Source organism: Chelonia mydas, chromosome 9, assembly GCF_015237465.2.
Source record: "Chelonia mydas isolate rCheMyd1 chromosome 9, rCheMyd1.pri.v2, whole genome shotgun sequence".
NCBI lineage: Eukaryota > Metazoa > Chordata > Testudines > Cheloniidae > Chelonia > Chelonia mydas.
This window is the reverse complement of record NC_057855.1, coordinates 80,634,378-80,661,577: the sequence shown is the minus strand read 5'-3', so window position 1 is coordinate 80,661,577 and position 27,200 is coordinate 80,634,378. Positions and strand designations below refer to the sequence as shown.

General features: G+C 46.9%; 1 protein-coding gene across 2 annotated transcripts in view; it reads left to right on the top strand.

Moving 5' to 3' along the window:
- The first annotated feature begins 993 nt into the window (after positions 1–993).
- Positions 994–27,200, top strand: part of LOC102948125 (wiskott-Aldrich syndrome protein family member 3) — a 50,251-nt gene continuing 24,044 nt past the window's right edge. The window contains exon 1 of one of the 2 annotated variants that reach the window (XM_043522680.1): positions 994–1,138. The gene's annotated coding sequence lies outside the window, so the exon portion shown is untranslated. Of the gene's footprint in view, positions 1,139–1,790; positions 1,976–27,200 lie in introns of those variants that run through there. The other variant, XM_007060170.4, reaches the window with a different exon arrangement.

Here is a 27,200-nt window from a genome sequence, read left to right as displayed (position 1 = left end):
ATTATGTACTATGCTAAATAATACTTATTAAATTACAGCATCACGGAGGGTCTGATCCTGCAAAGAGCTATAACAGCACCTAGTGTTACCTGAAATCAATAGGACTCTGTGGAAGAAATTACAGCCCTGATCTTGCAAAAGGGGCTGATCATCCATGTGACCTGGTCCTTATTCCAGCTTGGAGCAGAAGGCTCTGTGGAGCCCTTTGCAGGAGAAAGACATATAAGAGTGGTCTAAATTCTATGCAGGATTGGCCCCCTAGATTTTAAGCGTCTGAAGGCAGGGACCCAGTTGTCTTCTGTGTCGTGTCTGAGTACAAACACATTGTCCACGCTGACATATAAAACCAGCAAAAACAATAACATCACCCTTGTGTATTAACGGCAACAAACTAAGGCACCTGATCTGCTGGGACAGTATCCTTTGCAGCTCCCCCTAATATTAATGGGAGTTAAGCGTGTATACAAAATAAGCAAAGGACAGCTTCAAGCTGAGGCAGCTGCTTATAGCTCACCTAAATCTTCATCCAGCCATCTTTACAGATAAGGGGGAAACTCCTGTTGACAGCAGAGGGGGTAGGATAGGGTCCACAAACTGTACAATAGACACATGATCATGGTAGCACTGAGTCTTTTTCCCCCTGGGAGACTGTCCTGCTGGCTCGCCGCGTAGAGCTGCTGCCTTTACAAACTCCTGCTCACAGTTCAAGTCAATGATCTAGTACCACGCAAAGAACCTGCACGGCTCACAACCAGCTGCTTGTCACAGCACTGCCCACGCAGGGCCGAATAGCTACTTCAGATATGAATGGGAGGGGAGGATGCTGAGCGGGCATTTTCACCGGTGTCTGCCTCCCGGGTTGGCGGCTGAGAGGGACGCCACCGCGGTGAGGGTAAATCTGAGTTACTGTGACCAGCTCTTTCAGTTTCTAGACACCGGAGCCAATTAGTTTGTCCTGGAGGCTTTGCCTCCTCCGCCTCCCCTGTGTCTCTACCCAGATGGAGAAGTTAAGAAACTAAACTGCCGGCTGGGAGCGGCGCGCAGGACTTCCGGGGCTGAGATGGGAAGGCAGATGGGCATATTAAAGGAATGAGCCGAATGCATGAGGAGGGGGAGAGAAGAAGAGGGGATCCTGCCGGTAAAGTCTTACCCTTTGAGCCCTAGTTACGTTGCTGGGTTATCTCGAGGAAGCAGCATTTGCCTAGCTGGCTGTCCCTCCCGCCCCATGGCATCTGAGTGCTCAACGGAATTACAGTCGTGGGTGCAAGGAGGGGAGAGGCGACATGTGTGTGCGGAGGCCCGGGGGGATACACGGTGGGGAGGAGCTCGAGGCTACGCGGTGGGGGCGGGGGGGGGGATACCGAGTATTTTGTGCTTTGGGATCACTGTGGGCTATGGGGAAATACGCGGAGGTGGGGATACACGGGGGGTGGGGTGGGCAGCGTAGAGCACCGGGCTGGCTGATGCAGGGGAGCTTCGGGGGGGGGGGGGTCTGCGCAGATCTGATCACTCGGATAATGACAGAATAAAGTTAGTGGGGTGTGGGGCCCCACCCCCGATCAAAGGGGGTAACAAACAGGAGTCAAATGCTGGGGGGGGGGGGATGCTCAGGGAGATGAAGGGGAGGGGGCGGCCCAGCTCGGGCAGGCCGGGGTGATGGGGAATGAAATCAGCAGACGGCGCCCCCCCCGACCCCCCCACTGGAGAGGGCCAGCCCCAGCCGCCTCGCATGTGGGCTGTCCCCAGCCAGGGGGTGCGGAGCACATGCGCCGTGCGAGCACTGCGGAGTGCCAGGCTGGGCGAAGCTGCCGGGCACACACACGCGCAGAGGCAGCCGCCCTCTCTGCAGCCCCGGCTCGGCCCCCGCCTCCTCCGCCCGCCCGCGCCGCAAACATGAACGCCCCGGCCAGCCGCCCGGGCTCCCCGGCCGCCCCGCGCTGAAGGCAGCGCCCCCGCCAGCAGCAGCGGCACCGCGGTGAGGGCGGCAGCGGGGGCTCTGCTCTCCCCGCCTGGGCTGGGGAGGGATGGCGCGGTGTGGGGGCTTCCCGGCCCCTTTGCATGACGATGCAGGGGCTCTCCAGCCATTTGCGTGGGGGGCTGGAGGGTTCGGATCCCCCGGCGCGGGGAAGGGGACACGCCGCGGTGCATGAGGACTCCGATCCCCCTGCGTTGATGAGCTGGGGGGGGGTTCCCCTCCCATTGCACGGGGGCGCTGGGGCGGGGGGGAGACAGCTGCTGAGAGCAGCACGTCCAGCCGTTGCTGGGACAGGTGGGGGAACAGGAATGTCGCCCGGGAGAGCGGGAAGGATCCCCCTCGAATCCGCGCGCTAGGGGACAGGGGGGACTCGGGGCTGGGGTGGGGATGCGGAGTGACTCTAGCTTTCCTGGGAAGGGCGGGGGACGGGGGGGGGGGAGCCCGGAGCGTCTGGATCCGCTACGATGGGCAGCAGAGAGGGGAGGGGGAAGGAAGCTAAGCTGCATTTGGGTGCGTGAGGACTACCGACCACGGCCGGGGACCTTATCCCAGCGTTTCCCGGGCACCGATCCAGCCCCACATGCAGAGGATGGGTAGGTCGCTGAAGAAACTCAGCAACAGCTGATACCCTCCCAGCAGCAGCCTGGGACTTTATGGCTAAGATGCTGGCGGTGGCTGGAGGCTGGATAGCTCAGAGCAGGCTGGAGTAACCCGGCGGGGCTGCAAGATGCCTGTCAGAATCAGAGGCTCAGTTCAGATCTATTTAATGGGAGCTTTTAAAGATGGATTTTCGCTTCTGGCTGCGCGGAGAGCTCTGGGGTTTGAGCTCAGCACTCTGGCCATTATTAGGATGGAGGCAGAGATAGATCAGCATTGATTCCACTCTCTGTTGATAATCCGCCAAGGCAGCAAGAGCTGGAAGCTTGCAGGTGAAGTTGACATGCTGAGGGCAGCTGACCCCAAAATGCCCACCCCATTGGCTCCCCTCGGCTGATGACTTCACACTTGTAGATGCTCCCCCCCCTTCCCACTCCTCAATCCCTTGGGGATTTGGAAGTTGATTTTGAGAGACCTGGAAGATGTGATTGGCTGGGAGGATGGGGAAGAGGATTGGGAAAAGCCCAGCTAATCAGGAAGAAACATCAATGTTACAACAGCTGTCAACTCAGCATGAGATCTTGACCTGCCAACAAAGTACGCCTGCCACAAGTGTTCGTGGATCTTGAGGCGGTAGGTCTGGGCAGGTGTGTGCCAGGGTGTGCAATTTTTAATTTCCTTGGAGTAACATTTTTACTAGTGACTGGCGGATTTGTTTGTGTGTTGTTTTCATCAGGCCTTTCATTAGCACAGTTTCACTGTTCAGCTGCACCTGCTGTGTCAGTGGTTATATTGTGTGTAATAACATGTCTGTCCTGAGAGAGTATGGGGCTAGTGTGGGCAGGGGGCAGTGTTGTAGGTCAGATTTGCAATTGCTGGCTGCTGGCTTGTGACAGGGGCACCCGAGGAGGATTTTTTTCATTTCCACCTGGCAAGTGACCAGATGTAATCAGGCATGTGTTAACGCTTGGAATCAGCACCTTCCTGTGGGACGCCCATTTAACCTGTCTGTCTGTTCTGTGCATTTCCAATGGGCCCATCACCAGGGTTTCAGAGTGACAGGTGCAAGTCGAAATCAAAGTATAGATTACCCATAAAGAGCACCTAGGATTCAGCACTCCGGGATTCAGCCACTCTTACTTATAGGGAGTTTTCATTTTATAATTCAAGTCTCAGGAGATTCTCTGTCTCCTTGTCATTGTTTTAATGTGCTAAAAATGCTGCTGGTTTATACAGCTCAAAACATGAGTTCGGGCACATTTCAGCGTAATTCATAGGTGCTTTATTTGTTATTATCTTGCCTACAGCAGCTTTACCGTCAGCTATGATGGTAATGGGTACGGTGTAAAGACCCAGACAAATATGTAGATAGAACAACACGGGTAGAATTAATTCATTTTGTAAGCCAGAAAGGTTAACTTGCACAGTGTATTAATGCTGTCTGAGAACACAGGGATGCCCGCTATCTGGAGAGCGCTGAAGTGGATCTAGTTGATCTAGGCTGTGGGGTTTCCACAGTGTGACCCTTGGCTGCTCTCTTCTTTAATAAGGCGGTGGAACCGGGAGAGAGACCATGTAATGGCTGCTGAGATCAGCATGAAGCATCTTTTATTTGGACCCGCTGTTTACACAGGCCGCAGCTCTCAACTGAAGGCGATGGCAGCCAAGATGATGGAGCCCTGTGGCTCCTGAGATCTTGGCAAGCTGAAAAAGTGGCCCTCTACTGGGCAATGTTTGGATGCCCCTGGAGTGCTGTTCATCAATAACCATGCACCTGATTTCCATATAAAGCTTTGGGCCCAATCCTACCAGGTAGTGAGTGCCCTCCATTCCCGAAATCGGTGGGAGTTGGGTTGCTCAGCACATTGCAGTTATGTCCCTCGGTTGGATTGATTGTGGCTGGAGAGCTTTAATTGTTCTCACTGTTCAATACTGACCCCAGAAAGACCGATGAGGTTTTCCTCTGGGAAGCTAACAGCAATGAAGTTTGTCCGTAAGAGCATCTAGTATCATGGAAGAGCAAGGTGACCACAATGAAAGGCGTTGCAGCGGGCAATGACCTAAAATTAGGGCCAAGAAAGGCATTTGGATAAAGGAAAACATCAGATCCAGTTCCCTACTGTTCAAAGATTGTCCCTGGGGTTATCAAAGTCCTTGGGATATTGTGGGAGAATGGGTTTGGTTCAGTGTGATAGTGCCTTATATCTCATTGCACAAATCTTATAAAAGTTAAGAAATGTTGCAGTGCTATGAATACCAGTGACAAAGCTTAAAAGAGGAATTAAAATAACTAACAGTTATTGTTGTTGGACCAATGCCTGTTACTATTCGGCCAAAGTAGACTTCAAGATTTGGCTGCTGCTGCTGGATTTCTACAGCCTGTTGCTTTGCAGATAAATGAAGAAGACAGATCCCGTCTCCAAGGAGCTTACAATCAAAATTAAACATAGGACAGGTAAAGGCTGGAGAGGAGATAAAGGGAGGAAAAAGAGGGTTATGTTAAAAGATCATAAGATTTTGTTACATCCTCACCTTGTTGGTTCCATGCTCTGTATGTCAAAATGTGAAGGTATTATATTTATAAGAGAACAAAGCTAGCTGAGATGTTTGACCTGGAAGGGGAACTGAAAGGGAGTGAGTCTTGAGGGGTCTGAAGGAGAAGATTGAGGCTGGATGGTGCAAAGAATCAGGGAGCAGATTGTATGCATGATGGGTAATGTGAGAAAAATCCAGGGGTAGGAGAAATCCAGGGAAGTGAGCAGACTAGAGGCAGTTGATAGGAGGCAAAATGTAGGAAGGGATAAAACTGTGCTCTTTTTAGGCAGCTCGTGCTGTGACCACTGCTTATCATGTCATTGACAATCATCTTATTTCCTCGTTCCCCTGTTTATTTCATCTATATCTTGTCTCTCATTTTAGACTTATGTTGTAAATATTTTGGGGCAGAGACCATCATTTGGTAATGTGTTTGTATAACACCTATCACCAGGAGGCCCTGATCCATGACTGGAGGTGCAGGCGACAATACAATGATAATGGTCTGTAACTGAGCTGTACTTTTAATAACACTGTTGAATAGTAAACATTAGATATTTCTAAGTAATCGAATGAAAAAAACAAAATACCACAAAACCTAAAAGCACAGGGAAAATAGTTAAGTGAAAATTTGATTACCAGTTATGTATTAGGCTTTGATAGCTTTCATCTGTAAAATAACATTTAATTTTTCTTTATTTATTCTTTATGATTTTAAATAAGAAATATATAATGAACCCTGAGTGTTTTGTGTTAGACATACAGTACAAGTGGTGTCTTACAGTGACCAAGAGGTAAAGAAGCATTTGAGTTTATTCCATCCCTTTTATAGATAGGCTTCTGGATAATAGTTCCTTGATAGAACCTAGTCTTCAAACAAATTTGTGATTTAAAAGCAATTTAGTCAAGTGTAATTCCTAGATCTTGAGCATTTTACAGTGCAAGAAAGAGAGACAAAATGTAATGTTTATTAATGAAACTGTGCAGTAATGGGAATATTTTTAGGTGTGATTTAATGTTACATTGAATTTCACAGGAAAAATTTCTACTCAATTATTATCAAAGTTAAGGATGTCAGATTTTGTTTAATGAATGAATTTAATATTGGTGGAAGATGATAGATTGATTGTAGTGAGACAGAGGTATTGTCTCTACCAAGAGACAAAACAAGTGTAAGCCTCAAAGATGCCTCATCCAGGCCCTGGGAGGGCTTTAGGATTTGATATTTGTAGCTCAATCTTCCTAGCCCATTCAGTTCTTGGCTTCTCTGCTAGCAGATATTTCAGCGATGTGGAGACCTACGAATGGGACTGATTCTTATCAACTCATTTCACATATATCACCAAGCAGCCATTACATGGTAATGAAGTTTGGAGGCTCCTGATCTGGATACCCTTTAAATCAGTGACCAAGAAATGAAAGGCTCTGGCTCCTGTTCCTAATCACTTTTGCCTCCAAGTTCCTCTTCCTTTCATGTCTGCACGACAAATGTTGACATTTATTTACAGTATTGGTACTAGTGTTACATGGCAATGTCTCAAGTGCAACATGTTATTATTGTCTGACACCTGTCCCTGAAATGTGCTGATTTCATTGAGGTCATTATGGCTCAGCTTGGGTTTCCCAAAACTGAAACTAACAACAAACCTTTGAGTATGAAAAACGTTCAGAATTGAGCGTGTGGGCCAGATCCTCATCTGGTGTAAGTCAGTGGAGCCATGAGAATTTACACTAGTTGAGGGTCTACCCCTCTGTCTTATTTTAAATCCTTGTGAGGTTCAGCAGTAGTTCCAAAGTGTAATGTAATCTCTGATCGTTAAAGCTGTTTTTGTGGGATAAGTTTTAAATGGAGCTATGGTATTTTTTCACATCGATACGATATGTGGTCTAAGTGATCATTCATATCAATCACTAATAAACTATCACAACTTGATTGCATAAATCAGACCCATATGTTTGGTTTTCTATGTAAATTTCCCGCTTTTTAGTCCAAGATTATACTTGAGTGTCACAAAAAGCTACTACCACAATTTACTCCAACCGGCATTCTCAGTGGAGAGGCCAAGGACTGAATTCCTCTCTGACTCCCTATCTAAGGTGCTTATAGAGCCCCTGTTACTACAGCACCTCGCAATCTTTAAGGTAGATAACAAGCTTCTCTGAGTACCGTTATTTGTATTACAGTCATGCCTACAGGCTCCAATCCCATTGCATTGGGGACTCACAACATCTCTGTGAGGTAGGGAAGTCCTGTTATCCCCATTTCACAGATGAGGGACAGAGGGAGACTATGTGACTCAGCCAAGGTTAAACAAGAACCCTGCAGTAGAGCTGGGTATTGAAGCTGGCCCAGACTTGTGCCCTAAACACGGCACCATCCTTCCTCTCTGGAAGTGCTCCGTTTAGATCAGAGGTGGAGCACATCATTGGGGATGCTGCCCAGCCCATGTCAGTTCTTTCATCAGCACTAGGGAAACAAAACAACATCTAGAGATGACAAATAAATAAATAAAATGCACTTTACTCTCTACTGACTTAAACCTTGATGGTGCTGGGCTAAAAAAGCGACATGTTAATTTAATGAAGAGGTTTATATATTTGTCCTTCTTATAAGTGGAGAACATGTTTTATTATGCAAACCACGTTTAATAACGTGTGGCCAAACAATGAGTTTGGAAATAAAGCACCCATGGGGTTTTCTCTCTTTGAACTTGAGTCTTAGCAAATTTGTAGACAAATGGAAAATAATAACTTGCATGGATGTTGACCAAAAATAGTAAAAAATATGGAAGTAAAACTTCTTCTGCCTTAATTGTTTACTGAATGTTCTATCATGTGCTCTGATCAAGTGGACAAGTGTTCTCATCTCCAAAATCACCACCACCGTTGATGCTAACTGGCACCCTTTTTTGCAGTCTCAACAAAGAATAAAACACAATGCTGGCTGTTTGGCATGGAGGTGGAATCCCCTGATCCTTCCATGATGGGGTTGAGACATGTTGCCGAGACTTGGTGGGGAAAGCTTAGCAGCTCATGCCTGTCCTGTATGTGGTCTGTGGATAATCAGAGGCCTCCTGTCTGTGAGTCTGCCAGCCCAGCATCTTTCATGAGGCTTCGGACTTACTCTCAGTGAAATTTTAAATCATGAATCTGCTTTTAAAAATAAACATCCTCTGGGTGCATTATGGATTGGTTGAAGAAGAAAATATATGTTGGGCTCCTAATGGGACTAAGTTAATGAGCCTTCACAGATAGCAGCTGGCTAGTCAACTTACATCTACCAGGCTTCCCTACCCAGCTCTTCTGATAGCAGCATAGGTCTGGTCTCCTTCTGCATTGCTGCCATTTTTAATCTGCTTCCCCACCCTCTGTCCAGCAGTCTCCTCCTCAGCTTTGTAGAGCTCAGTCAAGGGTCAGTACTGGATGGAAAACCCAGCAGCATGGGCTGTATTTCTGCATGTTGCTATCACTAGATCATAAAGGCAGTGGAGGGAAATCAGGGAAATGACAAAGGGGCAATAAATTAAAATATTTTTTGTTTTAAGCAATGCAAAGGTTGAGGCAGCTTTGGGTTCAAGTGTTGTGAGTAGTGACTCACATTAATTCACAGGAGATGTCATTTATCTAGGTCTAGCACTCTCTAACTTCTTTTACAATTGGTTTAATTTCTCAGCTGCTCCTCCTATGACTTGAAAACCTTTCATATTTCACTTAGTGTAGGGATCCTTTTTGTTTCCACTGTCCAGCATGAACCTTCCCTCAGATTCTCTTGTGAACACTGCTGGGGCAGAGATTCCATTCAGGCTCCCAGGAGCTAGCTTCATTCTCATCTCCCTCGCCTGTCCTTTCACTCACCCCACAGCCTGGCTTTTTAAGTCTTTAAATATTTAAAGACTGTCTTGTGTTTTTGCTTTCGTTGACAACTTTAGAGCCTGATCCTGCAATTTTTACTCACCCAAATACTCCTATTGCCATCACTGGGACTGCACATGTGAATGAGGGCTGCTTGTGTGAGGAAGGGCTATGGGATCTGGCCCTGAGTCCCCTTTTTTTGTTCTTCTTTTGACTTTTATTTGCAAGTTTTTTCATCTTTCCCTTTCCCAGGATTATAGATATTCAATATACTGTTTTCATTTTCTTGAATTACTCTGGGTTCTGGCATTAGTCCAGTACTCCGGGTTTTTTTAGCACTACTCTGCTGCTCTGGTTCCTGGCAGTTCTCTGACATTCTGGGTTCAGCAGTACTCTGATATTCTGGTGCACTAAGTGGCCAGTCATCCTGGGCAGTTGCAATAATAATTAAGGGTAGGCAAAGTGACTGAAATAAAATGAGAGCTGACCCCAAAGCCTTGGGCAAAACTTGAGCTAAAACCTGTGCTTACAATTTTTGCACCCCCATTTTGAGTGAATCAGCTTTTGGGCACTGTTATAAACTTCTGAACCTTTGGAGGTTTCCCCCAAAGACAGCGCATGGTGAGATCAATGCATGGTTACCAGATTCCTCCCAAAATGGAGTGTCTTCAGTTATGCTCTATATATTTCCTTATCCTGAGTTAAATATGTTTCCCTTCCGTGTTTGGTGCACATACTGAATTAGAAAACAAACTTGTACCAGAGCCACACTTGATCACCTGCTCTTCTCTGTTTATTGAAATGTTGTTGACCTCCCATTACTTGCACTTTGGCTGCCTTACAAGCTGGTATTATAAATGCAATAGTTGGGGCTCCCATTCTAAAGCTTAGGTGGTGTAGTGCTTTAGTGCACTAGCCATTCATCTCTGGAGACTGGGGCTCATATCCCAGGTCAGGGCTGGGCTTATCCCCATTTCTCAGCATTGCAAATCCATGATGCAGTTTAGAGGGATCCATTGTACCTGACTGTCTCCCCTTAACAGTGCCCCATTGCTGGAGCAGTAGGAGGTGCTGTTGGTCATGAGAAGGGGTATTGTCAGAGCAGACTAGGAAACTCTGCATTTTATCTGTCTGTATTATGTGCGACTCAAGCTGTGTGTTTCTCACTTGATAAACACTCAGTAGGATGGCGGATTTTTTCCTCACCACCTCTTTCAGAGATAGTCGTGTATGTTTCTAAATCCCTTTGCAAACATCTCCAGGGAAGTCCACTCTGCAACAGTCCTCCTCTTTGCCAAGCCATCCATGATAAATAAGGCTCAGCCTTTGTGATTACATACCTCCTTGTCTCCTGAGCTACATTCATCCATTGATGTTAGTAGCCAGACTCCATGCTACACCAAAATGATTTCTCTTGCTTCACATCTTTACAACATTGTCCCCAACCCTCTGTAACTGTCAACACCTTCTGTTCTCTCTCTTCCTCTGAAGAGTTTGCCAGACCTTCATCTGTTTCCTCTGCTAGGATGAAGAGAGAGATGATTTCTTGTTAACGCTCTGAAGCAGTGGAAATAAATTTGGAGCCTCTGCATCCTGCCCAAGGAGGACTGGCTGCATGCGAGGGGGATTAAAACTTCATCCAACCTGAGGCTGCACTGATAAATCACCAGCAGCCTATGGGCTGCACCTAATTAAAATGAAACGGATGGAGGCATACGAACCCCCGGGGACTACCATTCCCAGCGTGTGATGCTTTGAGTGACTTGTTTTTTGATCAAGGTATCGCACACTGGAACCTATAGTCTTTGCAGGCTGCACCTCAGCATTGTGGGCCATTCTAGGTCTGCTGGCCATGCACTGGCTATCCCTGCTCTCCATGAACAAGTGATGAACCAGGATTTTTACAGAAGGCAAAGCTATGGCACTGGATAGCAGGAGCAGAGGGTGAGTAGACAGGAGAGTTAAAAAATAAGCACAAGAAGCCAGGTCCTCAGCTGGCATAAATTGGCATTGCTCCATTAAAGTTAGTGATTTACGCCGGCTGAGGATCTGGCCTCAGGGTGTATAAAAATATAGTTAAGCAGAGGAATTAAGGGGAAGGAACATGTAGTTGCAGTGGAAATGAGCTAATCATAGCAGACTAAATCTTGGATTAAAGGTCACATATGGGGGATATAATCTGAAGAGTAGGAGATTATTTAACTGCCCATAAAGCATCAAAGGATCTCTCCTGGACATTCACGCATAGACAGCGAGGGCACAATTTTGCAAAGCTCTGATTTTGGGAGACTCAGTTCATGGGTGCCCAAATCAAGACACTTTGGACCTGATTTTAAGAAGTGCTGAACTCTCACAAGTCCAGTTAAAGTTCAGTGGCAGCTTTGAGTGCCCAGTGCCTCTGAAAACCAGGCCCAAGATGTCTTGAGTTAGGCACCCAAAATCAGAGGCCAATTTTTGAAAATGTGGGCTTATGACATTTGGGCTGTTTGATGTTCATGGCCAAGCTTCCAAAGGAAACACAGACTGAACTGTAATCTTGGTGGCATCAGCAGCTGCTGATTGAATAGAGTGCAAATAATTGACCAGTTGTATGGAGCTGACCTGAAATTTCAGAATCCCTAGTACATGAGAACATAAGAACCTCAGAATAGCCCACTTGCTGTGAACCTTTCTGAGCCTACATGTTTATCCCATTTTTCCTAGCCATTCACCCAATGTCACCCTATAATTCTTCTCTGTCCAGGGATTTTACCTCCTTCAAACATTCGTAGGCTCTTTCATGTGCTCCCTTCCTTCTCTGGTCACGTCTTAGTTAGGTGATATGTATCTTGCTCCCTTGTTCTGTCATCATAAATCAAACCCACCAAATCCCTGATCACTTTTGTTGCTCTTCTTTGAGCTTCTTTCCATTTGTCAGTCAATATCGTCCTGGGGTGCGGTGCTTGAAAATTAATGCAGTATTCTAAGTTCGGTTGCACCAGTGTCAGAGAGAGGGGGTCCGATTAGCCTTATCGTAGCATGCACAACTGCTCTATAGTTGTCACTGAACTGTTGTCGTTGTGCTTTTGATCTTACATGTTCATATGAAATAAGAACTTGCTAAACCAACTCTCAGCCTGGTTAGCTTTTTCTCTGTTGTTTTTGATGTTCTGCGTTTCCTGACCATAGCCAAGATCTGAAGTAGAAGTGCAGAAATACAGAAAGAAAGGCCTCTCTCCAGGTGCCTGTGTCCAGATTTTGACAAGAAAGCCTGTTCTTCCAAGATTCCCAGTGTTGCAGACCTAAGTGCTTTGGATGAGGATTTAAGCTTGCACGTGGTTATCCGAACTGCACCTTCTGAGGTTCGCTCGTCACCAGGACCCGTGTGGTTTTACAGCGTGGGGGGGTCAGATTCACTCATGGGTCAGCGCTGGTGTAAACCCAGTTGCAGAATGGTGGTGGTGGAATGCTTGTCAGGAGAGGAGGCTGTGGTGGTGGAACAGGGGGGCCAATGGGAGTCAGTGCGGCCTGGAGAGTGAGTGATGCTGGATGGAAAGGGGGCATGGCTAGGCTGGCTGAGGGATGTGCTGAAACAGCACATCCCCTCAGCGGCCTCTGCCAGCAGGACTTGGACTGGCTGTCCCTGAGATGTGCTGGTGGGGGGGGTGGGGTGTAATTTACACCTTCCTACCCAGATTCAATGGTTTTAGCCCAGGAAATGTGTGATCCATCACAAGTGCTGTGTGCTGATGGAGGGCATCACGGTGCACAGACACCAGCATGCAGAGTCTGGGCAGCAGAATGATTCCTTGGACCACTCCAGGCCAAAATCACTTGTAAGAAATTAGGTTTGCTTCGTAAACAGTGACTGAATCCCTCCTGGTCAGGGTAAGATGGGAGGCGGCTTTCGGGGGCTCCTGAGGAGACTGATGATAAAATCATGTACATAAAAGGATACTTTGGAGAATAATGAAAAGTGACAGCTGAACATGGAACTTCTTGTAATGGTCCTCTCCAAATGCTCCAAGAGGCAGCTTGGAAAATGCTGTCTGCCTAGCTCCTTGGATACAGCCGGAACTGCTCAGTGCATGATGTAAAATGAAGGCAGTACGAGTGTAGATGCAGGGCTTCCATGCAATGGTAACATGCGCAGGGCCCCATCCAGCTCTCTTTGCTATATGTGACCGGTTCCTCTTGTGGCAAGATGGCTGATTTTAGTCTGGTGGGTCCTGCGCTTTTCTTGGCGGGGAGCTAAGATGACACCCTTTGCCCCTGCTCTTGGGTGCCGAGGGCCCCGCTAATAGCCCAGGAAGGTGGTAGAGGAGGGATGCGGGGAGGTGTCTGGGTTTGCTCCTTGCTCTGAGTCCCAGACCCTCTCAACCCCTGTTGGTTTCTTACCCTCATCCCCCTTAGGTGGGGTTACCCTCGGACCTTAGATGCTGGGGGGCAGGGAATCTCCCTGTCCTGCTGGACAGGGTCTCCCTTACTTCAATTCTCAGGTCTTCCAAATCTCTCAACACACCTCTAAGCTCCAATCCTTTCTCCTTCCTCCTCCTCCTCTGTCTGCCTGAGGCAGGGGGTTTTATTAGGTTCCTAACAGGGCCTTAATTGACTGCAGGTGCTCCAATTAACCTGCAGCCACCTTCCCTAGTCTACAGGGAACCATGCCTTAATTAGCCTTGAGCTTATATATTTCCCCTCTAGCACTCTCCCACTGCTCCCTGGCCCTCCTGTATCACACTCCCTAGCACATATTTCCATATGCCCAGGCCTGCATCTAGCCTCATCCTGCCTACTTGTGACCCCTCCCACTCTCCGGCTCTCTCAAGTGACCCCTTTCTATGCACTGTGAAGCAATGAGGTTGAAACACAAGTGTCCAAGAGAAGTGTGGGGCAGGGCAAATAGAGATTTCCATCTTTGCAGCACAGGGAGGCCAAAGTTGGATGGGACCATGGCTGGGGATGCAAATGCGTATTTGGTTCTACTGTAGGGCTCTAGGTGGTTGCTTAACTCTAAGGGCACCATGGGTGATGGTTGATGAGCTCAATGACTGCAGCAGACCCATTCACTGCCCCTGTACTGGCTTCTTAGATGGAGGTGACCCTAAGAGAGTCTCTTTGGATAAAAGTGAGGCAGTGTCCAAGCAGCAGCTGTGCTACCTACAGATGACACCATGCTCATGAATTGCGTGTGGTTTCATTTGTAGGCCTGCAGTGGCAGCAGGGACAGCAGCCTCAGCCTCAGCTCTCTGGCATTGCTGCGTGTTTTCATATCCACTTCCATGGTCCTTCCCTGCAGGGTTTAGAGAAATTCAGAAGGAGAGAATGGAGGTGTAGGCCTTCCAGCAATCTAAACACACTGCATGCCAATATCATTCTACCTATTCTGTAGTTCCATGATCCTTCCTTGGGAGATTGCGCAGTGTGAAGCTCATAGCTTGTTTCCTCTTTATTCCTCTTACTCTCAGAGTCCCTCTGTTGTGGTCGTCTTCACTCTGGCTGTGTAGAACTGGATGTGATTCTCTTCAGAGTTTGTGTTGCTTAGAATACTGACTGTTTGGTAATGGTGGGAGGGGTCATTCAAGGTGCTCTCCCCTCTTTACCCTTCCCCTGATTCTGAGTACACAGCCTTTGCAGCACTTCAAGACTTGGATGGGCATTGGGCAGCTTGTGGATTTTTGCAGCCTACGAAAATGCTGAGGGTTTTTTTTTACCCTGGAGAGAGATTTGTGAAAATGTGTCTGAAATCTAGTGCACTCTGTGATGTAAGTGCCAGGCCCTCTGTTAGATTTAGCAAGTGCAGTGTATGGGACTGAGCAAACCAATGCATCTCCCAGAACAGAAACAGCTTGGGGAGGTCAATGCAACTGACACAGCTGAGATGCCAAAAATGTTTGACGGATGCATTATGGAAGCTGAAATGTGCTATCCCAGGAAGCAGCGATGTGCTGCTTAGAAGCAGACAGTTTCCAGTAAACATCAAGAATGGTGACTCTTGTCTTGTCATGACAGCTCTGTGAGAGTCATCAGGACTCTCTTCTGCTCAAAACATTTTCCAGTATGGGAAGTTTTCAGAGTTATTGATTCATTCAACAGAGCAGAGAGAACTTTGGGGGTCTCTGTGTGTGTGAAATGTATCATTGCTTCCACAGGTCTAAGGAAGCCAAACCCCAGGCTAACTGCTGTTAAGTTCAATGGGCCTGATTCTCCTCTCACATTAGTTTTACACCAGTGTTAACTCCACTGGTTTTCTTTGGCTTACTCCTGATTCACATAGATATCAGTGAGAGGAGAATCAGACACAGTGGATTTTAACTAGAGTAAATGAAATCAGAAACTGGTAATCTCGTAAACACCCCACTTAGAACAAAGCTCTGTGTTCAGACGCGTGTTGAGCTGTAACCAGTGCTTGATTTATAATGAAAGCGGTACTGGGGCTCCAGCAATTAGGTGCTGGGGTGCAAGCATTTTTTTTTTTTTTTTGCTTTCATAATTGATGCAGCAAGCCCAGAGCTGCTGGGGCTATGAACTGTCATGCCTCGAGGTGCCAGGGCTCAGCCCCGGCAAGCCTCGGCATGAATTAAGCACTGGCTGTAATAACCCTGGTGCTTTCCACACTGGCAGCTACACAAAGGCTTCAGGGCAGGTGTAAATGTACGGCTGCGGCATCCAAAGAACTTGAACAATTACTTAAGAGTAACCTAGTGGCGGGATTTAAAGGGCAGATGTGGGCCCATTGCCAGTGACATTGCCTGCAGTAGCTGGATTCCGTAGGCAGCCCTTGATACAGTTGCCTGCATTTCCTAATGGACTCTGAGATGAAGCAGAAATAAAGCCTCAAACCCTCAAGTGCTGGCATGTTTCCTAATCTGAATTACCAGATGAGTCTGAGGAGAAAAGCAGGAGCCCTAAGGGAGGACTGGGATTCCCTTTCTTCTTTTCAATGGAGTGAGTGGCTGACTGGCTGTGATTGGTTGGTAATGAACTGCCACTTGGTCTTGGGGAGAGGCTATTAGGGGCTCCTTTTCGCAAAATGTCGACTGCCAGCTGACAGCCTTTGCTTCTTCTGCTAAGCCACAGCAACCTCAGCAGCAGTACGCACGTTTTATAGGAGGGCTCCAGTAATAAACACAATCAACAGCTGGTCCCATTCAAGGGGAGCTACTTGTCCTGTCCTCTTAGGCGCTGTCTGCACTGGGCAGAAAGACATCACAAGAAGTCATTGCTTGGAGCCCCGCAGGCAGCACAGCACAGGTGGTGCGGGGGAGGGCGGGGGGAGGGGGGGCTCTAACTTATTGCAGTCTGACCTAGCTGTTATGGGATGCTCTGCTGCCCAGGATTGCCAACGTGCAAAGTGGTCCAGCTGCTCTCCCTCTCCTCGCAGCCCTGCAACTGCCAAGCCCTTATGAAGAGGGGGCAGTATAGTTCTGTGTACGTTGACCTTGCACAGCTCCTCTGTTTGGGTGAATTCACCCAGGGGCCTTTGCAACCCTTTAGGGCACTGGAGTATAGAGGGACTGTACCGGAGGGTGGATTTGGCCCTTTGTGTTCTCACGTTACAATGATGGCAGGTCCATTACAAGCATTATTTATACTGATCTGCACGCGGTGCCTGCACTGGCTGAACCACTGCTGCCTGCTAGGGTTTCTGTTCAGTGTGGAGAGCAAGTTTTGCAACTGCACTGGTTCCGGGCCTCTCCTCAAGCACAATGCAGTGCTTCCCATCTGGAAATTACCCAAAAGGCCATGCCCCCAGGAACTGTGCTGAGAGTTAGCGGGTAGGTATGTCAGAATACACTGGTGTGTGGAGGCAGTAAACATTCGCCGGGACAAGCAAAACAGCTGGCCTAATCCAGCAGCTGATGAGCTTGAAAGGGTTTCCTTGCTTAGATAACAAGTTCTTAAGCGTGTGCCCTTGGGAAGGAGCTACTTTTCCCTTTCACATTAAACTAGTTTCATACTAGAAGAGCTACGCATTTCCGCTTTCTTCTCTCTTTGGGTATTTGTAGCAAGATGTGAAGTAAATTCAAGGTACAACATGTAGACACAGGACCATCAAGTCTGTCTTGCCTCTGGGAGTGGCCAGTACCTGATGCTTCAGAGAAAAGTGACTTTCCACCCTTCCTACAAGATCAGATGTGCAATGCTCTACCAGAGTGGAAAGATTAGGATTCCATCTTGACTGCCATGAGTGACCAGGTTATGCCCTGAAGCCTGAGATTTCATTCCTCCTAGTTTAGCATCTTCAGCTTTATCATTGGTTTATAAATAATGTCGCGCCAGGGGGTAGTTGTCTTTACTCAGTGGAGGTGATATTAGTTACACGGTGAAAGAAAGTAAGGACTGTAGTGGGTTGATTGTTACTATGGGACAGTAAAGGCTCATAGAGAAGTTGTTTCTTTCAACTCAAAGAACCTGCTGGTGAAACGTAAGTCCTAGTTTTGAAGGCCTGATTCAGGTCTCATACGGGTGGTGTGGGGGGAAAGTCAGGTATAACTCCAGTTAGTCCATAGAGTTACGCTGGTTTAATTGAAAGGAGAATCAGGGTTTCTGCCTTTATTTGTCCTTCCACTGCGTGCGGCACACCAGACCAATAGACGTGTATTTCATTACATTAGCCTGAGTTGGTGGCACCCGCCTGTAGGTGCGTTCAATCTTATAGGCATGAAACGGCCCACAACAATGAAAACCTTCTGCTAACATGATCCTGTAAGGCGGTAAATTCTCTCCACTCCTATTGACACCAACAGGAGTTGAGGGTGCTCAGGACTGAACAGGATCAGGCACATCGTTTCCAGTTTCCCAGCTGCCTGACCCTGACTCTGAGAAGCGCGTGTTAAGAAGCATGCTGGGAAATTGCCTTAAATGCCTGAGTTTAGTGTAGCAGCTTCTAGTGTTGACTAATTGCTGTTTCATAATGTGCAATACAGTTGCAGAGCTTCTAATGAGATTTGGAAGGTAAACAAAGCCATCAGGTTAATTTGCAGGAACAGGCTGCTGAAATATTGAGTGTGAGATCATCCTGCAGGGCTGGAATCCACCCTGAAGCCCTCTCTGAAGAATGACAGCCATGTAACGACTGCTGGCGGAGCTGTCACTTACTGGGCCGGATCCTGTGCTGGCATGGATTGGTATAGCGCCATTGACCAAAATAGAACTATGCTGATTTACATCAATGGAGGGTCTGGCCCATTATTATTTATTATTGTATAGTGCTCACAGGTGTGCTGGACATTGCACTAAGAATATGTAGATGAAAGGGCCTTGCCCCAAATAGCCCGCAGTGTAAATGATGGATTTGAGAGGCTGGTGAGGATGCAGCCTACAATAGGAGTAAGGAAGGATTCAGATGACAGACATAAGGTTAATCAGTTTAGGTCTCCACGTGATTTAGTTGTGGTGTCTGAAGCATCTTTGCTCAGTGCTGTGGGGAGACTGTTCAGGCTTGAAGGGAAATTTGGATTTTGTTTCTTCCACTTCACTTTCTGACCCCTCCCCCTCCTTCTTCGTTGTCCTTGTAAGGTAGCATACTTGCGACCAATAGCACCCCTTTGTGTCAGGGTTCAGTGCTGCAAGGGGTCCTTGTCTCCAGAACCTCCTGCAGGCCATCCCATCTGCCTCTCACCAGTTTCAACCCTCTGACCAAGACACATACAGTTCAGTCCCCTTCCAGGGTAACAAACAGGTCCAGCTGAAAGTTCACGAAACATTTCAACAGAAACAAGTCTTCAATTCCCCTCTTGGGCTATTCCTCAGCCCGTCCTTCGGGGTCTTCAGCTCCACCCTGGGCTCAGTATTGCTTCCCTAGGGCTTGCATCCTCTGGGGCTAGTAGCGGAATCTAGGGCCACCCTCTATTCTGGCTTCCAGCCCAGTGACACTGTATTAAGCAGCTAGGTCTGCTTCTTCAGATACACTGCTGGTTCCCTGGGCTGCTTCCTACCTCTAAGCCCCCTCAAGCTGTGCCCCCAACCCCGCCCCCAGCCTGTGCTTAACGGAGCCTCCTTTTGGTTGTCAGCCTCTAGCGTCTCTCTAGATTTTCCAGCTTCTCCTTTCTTGGCTGGGCTAACCCCTCTTCCACCACTGAAGTGCCTTTAACTGGCCCTACCTCAGGACCTCCCCACAGGAACCTAACCTGCTCCCTGGGGATCATCCCACTTGGATTCTTAACTGTTTAAGCTCTGTCTCCAGGTTCCTCCCACCCAAGCCTCACCTGCGCTCTGTAGGTACATCTACACTGCAGTAAAAGACCCGTGACACTGCTGTGGCTCTGCTGGGTCAGCTGACTCAGGCACATGGGACTATAAAATTGCAGTATAGATATTCGGGCTCGGGCTGGAGCCTGGGCTTTGAGATCCCAAGATGGGGGAAGGTCTCAGAGCCCAGACTCCGGCCCGGGCCCAGATGCCTACACTACTATTTTTAGCCCCACAGCCCAAGCCCTGCAAGCCAGAGTCAGCTGCCCGAGGCTCTGAGACTCAGTGGCGCGGGTTTTTTATCACTGTGTAGACGTACCCTTAGGGTTTCTCTCCACAGGAGAGTTCAGTCTCTTCTGTAGTTTCCCTCCCTTCTCAGTATGTAACTGAGTTACATAAGAATGGCCATACTGAGTCAGATCAGTGGCCCATCTAACTCGGTATCCTGTTTTCTGACAGTGGCCAGTGCCTGAGGCTTCACAGGGATTGAACAGAACAGGGAAGTTTCAAGTGATCCATCCCCTGTTGTCCAGTCCCAGCTTCTGGCAGTTGGAGGTTTAGGGACACCAACACATGGGGTTGTGTCCCTGACCATCTTGCTTAATAGCCATTGATGGATCTATCCTCCATGAACTTATCTCATTCTTTTTTTGAACCCAGTCATACTTTTGGCCTTCACAACAAGCCTTGGCAATGAGTTCCACGGGTTGACTGTGCGTTGTGTGAAGAAGTACTTCCTTATGCTTGTCTTAAACGTGCTATCTCTTAATTTCATCAGGTAACCTCTAGTTCTTGTGTTATGGGAAGGGGAAAATAACATTACCCTATTCACTTTCTCCACACCACACAGGATGTTATAGAGACCTTTGTCGGACCCCCTATCATCGTCTCTTTTTCAAGCTAACCAGTCCCGGTCTTTTTAATCTCTTCTTGTATGGAAGCTGTTCCATACCCCTAATTGTTTTTCCGCTCTTCTCTGTCCCTTTTCTAGACCTGAATGCAGGATTCAAGGTGTGGGTGTGCCATGGAGTTCTTCTCTTATGGTTTATGGGGAAGGCGACTCATCTGCTGAGTCTGTAACTGCCACCTACTATATTCCTCGTAAATTCATGCCACTACACTTTCTTACCCTGCGCTATAGCCTTAAAATAAGTAGTAGAGTTTTTTTAATGTGATCAACTTTCCCGTTACGCTCACTAGACCCCTTATAGTAAATTCTGTTACCTTAAAGCATCTAAATTGTTCTCTAAAGAACCTATTTTTCCTGAAAACAGTCCCTGCATTCCATATCAGGTGATCAGCTGTTTCTTTGATCTTACATAACCCATCTTTGTGTCTATTCAATAAAGATAAATTACTATTCAAACCATAGTGACCAGCTATCAGTCTGAATATGAGTACTTCACTAATCCTTTCCTAAGTTCGGAGTAGAGCATTATCCTCTGTTTTGGGGCATAATTCATGGAATCTTCTTCTTTTCTCCTTGGTCCATAATTCTTGCCCTTCCTATTTAAATCCTTTTTGAACCAAACTTTTAAATTCCTGCTTATTCAAAGGAATCTTTATATCAATTTCTCAATTTTTTAAAACCATTTTTCACTTCCCCATCCGCTATTTCATTGCCAGATATCCCAGAGAGCTGGAATTCATGCTAGTATTGTGTTCACGTCCGAGCATACTAAGTGTTGTCCGAAACAATATTTCATTGATTAGCTCACTCCTGCTTTCAGAGGCACTGCTTTGAATTGCCGTATACCTGATAATGAATCCAAAAAGAGAACAGATGTGGTAGGCCATATGGCCCTTATCCAGTTTCATTCAAATATTATTCCCACCAATTCAGCTGTCATAATAGCTAAAAAATTAGATATTCTTTTAGATTTCTTAAATCCAATCACAGAGGGTCAAAAGGCTATTCCCACTGTACCTGTTTTTCATCTTTCAAGCCATCAGTATATATTCGGCTATTGTGACTCCATTTACCATATATTAACTTTCATATAAGACAGCTCTTTGTTTCTCTTGATTTTATTATATAATTCTAAATCCAAATCTGGAGAGACAATTTTCCAGGTATAATTTATTGCCCCAGAAGTATAGACTTTAGTATCTTCTTGTCCTTCCTTTTCACTTAAGTTTTTTACCCATATTTTAACCCAAAGAGTACAAGGGAGTTTATTGTGTCAGGCTAAATTTCGTCCAGTTATTTCCAAACATTCCTCCTATATTTATCCAGCATTCTTATCTGCACTATTTCCCTTGACTTTAGGGGAAGAAAACTTGTCTCTTTCACCAACAGAAGTTGGTCCGGTAAAAGATATTACCTCCCCACTGTTAGCCCAACATGTCAGGTCTAACATTTTCATTCTTAAATGGAGAGGCATTTCTCCAGTAGCTACCTGCATTACACACAGTGGTGTTGTGAGAAATGCACCACATGCTATTTGTAGCACTTGAGCTTGACTTTACTCTAACTTTTTAAGTTCCGAACTGGCTGCAGAGCTAAAGGCTTGATACCCACAATCTGATTTTATTAATGCTGTATATAGCTTCATCAGCACTTTCTTATCTGCTCCCCAATTAATCCCAGCAATATTTTTAGGTACATTACTCCTCCTTGATATTTGTAATACTTTCTATATGGCCCTTCCAAGTAAGTTTATTATCGTACAATACACCTGGAAATGTAAAACTATTAACTACATGTGCCTGTTCTTCACAGAGGTATGAATGACACTCATAAATCTTTCTCCTCCTGAGTTCCTTATAAGGCCCAGTCGCCCAATGATCCTTACCTAGTTCCGCCCCATCTGGCCAGGGGGCAGTCAATCAATCCCAGGTGTGCTAATTGGCTCTTAACTGCTTGCCTACCAGGTGATGGGAGTGAACCCCATTACAGTCCCCCTTCAAACCCATCCATTTCCCCTGTCCTTCACCTCCCTCCTACCCTGCCAGTACCTTCAAATGGCCACCTACTCCTCTCCTTCATTCCGTCCCCTCATCAGCACTCCCCACTCTGCCCCAGACAGAGCAGAGCTTGACTCAGGTGACATATTCAGCAGAAGAAGGACTATTCCCCTGGCTGCGTGCTCATCTCCCTGTCCCGGCCATGTCAGGACTCAGGAGGCGGTTGGGGGAGCAGGTCAGTACAGTCTAAGCAGGTTGTGAGAAGCAAGGGGAGACTGAGAAAAAAGTCCCAAATGTCCAGGGCTCCCACTACAGTTGGGAGGCTTGGCCTAGGCCAGCACGCTGAATCACTGGCAACTACTGGAGGTGTCACTGCTGCCCAGTTGCACCACCCAAGATGGCTGAGATCAGGGGTGCCTGTGCCCTGTGGAATTTTAGATGTAGAGAAATTCCAGCTGGTCCAGGTAGCAGGGGGCAAAATAGGGATTTTTCTTCTCTAGCACCTTATAGCTAAGGAGCTCCATGCTCTTTGCACACATCAGTTAATTAAGTCTGACAACACCTATTGTGAGGTAGGTCTCATTATATCCATTTACAAATAGGCAGACTGAGGCACAGAGAGGTCTGTGACTTGCTCAAGGCTGCATGATGCAACAGTGTGTTAGAGTCGGGAAGAGAACCCAGGAGTCCGGGTTCCCAGTCCTTTGGTTTTAACCACTAAACACGGTCTGTCCTTTACATCTAACTCTTCTCAATGTTTTCTGGTGGAGACAAGGTGATTTAGGACCCGCTCTTCTCCAGCTAGGCCCCTTCTTTTTCCTGATCATTATCCTTAGTCCTGTCAGCACTGAAATACCAAAGGAGTGTGTAAAACTATGTCCTGCCACTGTCCCAATAAAAATCCTGCTGGCTTTGCATGGTACACATCTGCAGGTGATGTTGATGGTATGGCTGATTTCCTAACAGGCTGCCTTTTACTGGATCTTTTTGAGAGACTGACTAGCAAGGTCAAAAAACACAGCTGTTGTTTTCAAGACAATTTTCAATATTAGCTGGGACAGCTTTCTTGAGAGATAAGCTTAAAAGCAAGGGGAGAAAAACTACTGTTGAAAAGTCCAAGCTCTAGGATGGGTTCCCTGGAGCGTTTCCCCTCTCACTGGAGTGCTCTTATGACAGGGGGTTTTCTATGTCAAGGATGTTGGCTTAAAGTGAGCTGGGTCTCACCAGATTGCAGACAGCCAGAAAACTGGTGGGTTAGAGAAAATTGATGGCAAGAGGGCATTATAATAGTTCAACAACCTGTCTGGGCATGAACATTCTGTTAGGAACTAATGAAAATCCATAGTGCACAGTGACGCATCTGGCACTTCTCTGAGACCCCTTTAAAGTGTTCTACTCTGAAGAATAATTACCGTGAAATAGCACCTTCTTACTAATGGGTCTGCTCCTTGGGTGCATTTAAAATCTGATCTGCTTATTTTAGGCAAAACAAAATAAAAACGAGCTACATTTTACCACTGTTAACCCTGCCGCGCCAAGGCAGCTAATGGGAGCACGGGCTGAATTCTATTCCGTTCAACCCAATTCCAGTTTCAGAGACAAATTCTGCTCTTACTTGGACCCAGGCAACTCCACTGAAGACAGTGGGGCTGGGGTGCATAACTTAGGGCAGAATTTTACCTGCAGAATCCTTATAACTACTGATCATGTGGGTATTCCCTGGTGGGAATAGTATGCACAAATAACATTTGCATCTGTGTAAGCTATGTGTAACCCGTGCCTGTTCAGTGCTGCACTCTTCCCTGCTCTCGTGACTGGACTAAAAGTTTGAGTCTGTACAGCCTTTGAGCTAATTACAAGTAGCCAAAAAGGTGATCTATTTGACATCTGATCTGTGTTATAGGCATTGGGCAAAGCTGGACTGGATCCCAGCAAAGGAACTTTGGCAACTGTGTGAGTCTGATCCTTAAACTGCCTTTACTGGCGTTACATTTCTCCCAGTTACCCCTGTAATGAGTCCAATAATTTGTGTCTGACTAAAGCATAATTTCCAGAAAAGCGTCCAGCATTGAGAGCTGGAGAATCCAGCTCTTCGCTGGGTAGTTTGTTCCTATGGTTAGTCACTTTCACTGTTACAAATTTATGCCTGATTTCTAATCTGAATTTGTCGGGCTTCAGCTTCTAGCCACTGGTTCTTGCTGTGCCTTTCTCTACTAGACTAAGGAGACTTTTAGTACCTGGTATTTTCTCCCCGGGAAGGTACTTATAGACTGTGATCAAAATCACCTCTCAATAATAATCTGTTTGATAACCTACACCGACAGAGCTCTAGGTCTCTCACTGTAAGACATTTTCTCCTGCCCTTGAATAATTTTTGTGGGTCTTTTCTGAACTGTCTCCAGTTTTCCAATGTGTGGCAAACAGAACTGAATGGATTTCAGGATTGGGTCTCACAAGCGTCACATACAAAAGTAAAATCATCTCCTTCCTCTTAGTCACTACTACCCCATTCATACAGCCAAGGATTGCGTGAGCCCTTTTTTGCCACAGCATTGTACCGGGAGCTTGTTTTGAGTTGCTTGTCTACTATGACCCCTAAATCCTTTTCAGAGTCACAGCTTTCCAAGATACAGCCCCCCCCGCATTCTGTGGGCATGGCCTACATTCCTTGTAGAACGCTGCCTTTGGGTCTATTTGTGTGAATGGACCCAGGTTACCAAGCAATCCAGATGGCTCTGTATGTCTTCCTGTCCTCATCATTATTTACCAGTCATCTGTGCATTGTTTCCTCGGACCCTTTGTTGACTTGCTGTGGGCCATGAAGTGCTATTCATGGCAGTCAATTAAGAATCTGTAGATACATGGCCCATGGCTGGCTCTAACCTCTTCCATAACAGTTGCCCAGTACCAGCCTCACTTGCTTTTTCTTTTTCTGGCCGTTTAACAAGGGAAAGTGACACTTTTTAGGGTGATCCACTTCAGCAGGACTGTTACCTACTAAATAAAGTTCATTAAAGTCAATGGGAAACTTTCCACTGACTTCAATGGGCTTTGTATCAGGCCCACTGTGCCTTTTATCTGTGTCCATCTTTGTGGAAACCCTGCTTCCCCTTTCATTCATTGTCTTACTGCTGGTGCTCAAAGTTTGTGTCAGCAGGACAGAAACGCTGGCTGTTGGCACTTGATCACCATTTTCTTGGCCGATGCTAAGACTCCCTCTTTGTTTCCATCTTTTAATTGTCTGGCTCAAGCAGCTCATTAAATGCTTTTCCCCAACCTCCCTTTCCTGTCCCGGTGCTGGCCATGGCCCAACTGAACTTCAGAGTGAGTTGAATTGAGGACTATGCAGAGTTAGTTGTATGGCACACAGAGAATTTTGCTTTTAGCTCACCAGCTTGAATCAAGTCCAGGCTAGCAGTGACTGGCAGCTATTGCCATCTAAACAGCCTTTTGGTGGCCTATGTGAAAAAGAATGAATGGGTCTCAGTCCATTTGCCAGTGGAAAGGTGCCTTCTGGTTTCCTTACTAGGTTAGAACACAACCAGCTACCATGAGTGGAAAGATGCCAGGCTGTGTCTACACTTGGTGCTGAGTGATTTTTCAGTCATACTAGCCAGCTTGAGACTGAAAAACAACCTTTCTTCCTAGTCTAGACGAGGTCCTAGACGCAGAGGGCCAGATACACGGCTACACTCTGGCTGATTCACACCACTCTAGGAGCAGCTGTAAACTCGGCTTAACTGAGCACTTAAAGTAGGTTTACAGCTCTTTGGCATCACTGCAGTGGTGCGAAGCATCTGGTGCATACCAGCCAATCTGACCAAGACTCCCTTAGGCTCTCTGGGTACTTTGCAATTAAACACCTGCGGCTGGCCTGGGTCAGCTGACTCTGGCTCGTGGGGCTCCGACTGCAGGGCTGTAACACTTCTGTGTGGGCATACGGGCTCGGGCTGGAGCCCAAGCTCTGGGACCCTGCAAGGGGGAGGCTCCCAGGGCCCAGGCTCCAGCCGAAGCCTGAACATCTACACAGCAATTTTTAGCCTTGCAGCCTGAGCCCTGCAAGCCTGAATCAGCTGACCAGGCCAGCTGCAGCTCTGCCAGGGGTCTTTTATTCCAGTGTCGATGTACCTGCTCCCTCTACTTTGCGCTCCTAGGTCCAGCCTTCTGTGAGTTGCTTTCCCAGTTATTCTCCTCTCTTCAAACCCCATAGTATATAAATTACACCAATTTAGCCTCAGGGGACTGATTTCAAAGGTGATACCTTAGGGGAGGTGTAATTTACTTGCCAGTAATGGGTGTGAGAGGATGGCAGCGGAAGCTGGTGTAACTAGGAGGCTAGAAGAAGGTGTAAGTTACACCAAGTTTCTCATCTCTGCAATTGATCCAGAGAGTGGGAACTAGGAAATGAAAGTAAAATTGTAATGGTGATCCCCAGCCCTTTATTACAACAGTTTCTGCAGAGGAGCCCGGCCCCACTGGAATGCATTAAGCATCCTAATCCTTGTCACCATCAGCACTGAATTCCTGCATTGTCGTCGATTTCTTACCTGGCATATTTAGAACGTTTCGCTCACATTCCTGTGATTTGCTTTGCATTCACTATTTACAGTTTACCTCAGACCTTTTGGCCATATGCATGTGTGCAGAAGAAAAGGGCTACAGGTGTCTAAAGCAGCCAAGTGCTTGGAAAATGGGTTTTGTTTCTTCTGTAGGCTCACACGTACCAGCAGACAGCAAAGGTCTCCCATTAAAATTGTGTCCCAGGGAAATATATTCATTTCAAATTCAAGTGTTTGAGGGAAACCTTCTCAAAATAGTTTTGAACCAAGAACAACAATGTACCAGTGCTGTGGGAGGGAGGGGGAGCAACGTTGTGGCTCCTGATCTGTAGCACATTTTGGCAATTCCTGTTAAGATCCAGACTAAGCAGCATGACCGTTTAGCACACCCGTCGTCTGTTCTCCTTACACAGCAGAAGCACAATTCGGACCATGTTAGAGTTCAGTATTAATTATTTAGAAATAACTTTGTGGTGCTGCACAGACCCTGATCTGCATTTGAAAACAATGGCAGCGCCTGCACAAAAAGCAAGCTATACAGGGGAACTGTGGGGTATGGAGTTCCCGGAAAAGTTGACCATGTGGTTCCAATGGGATGCTGT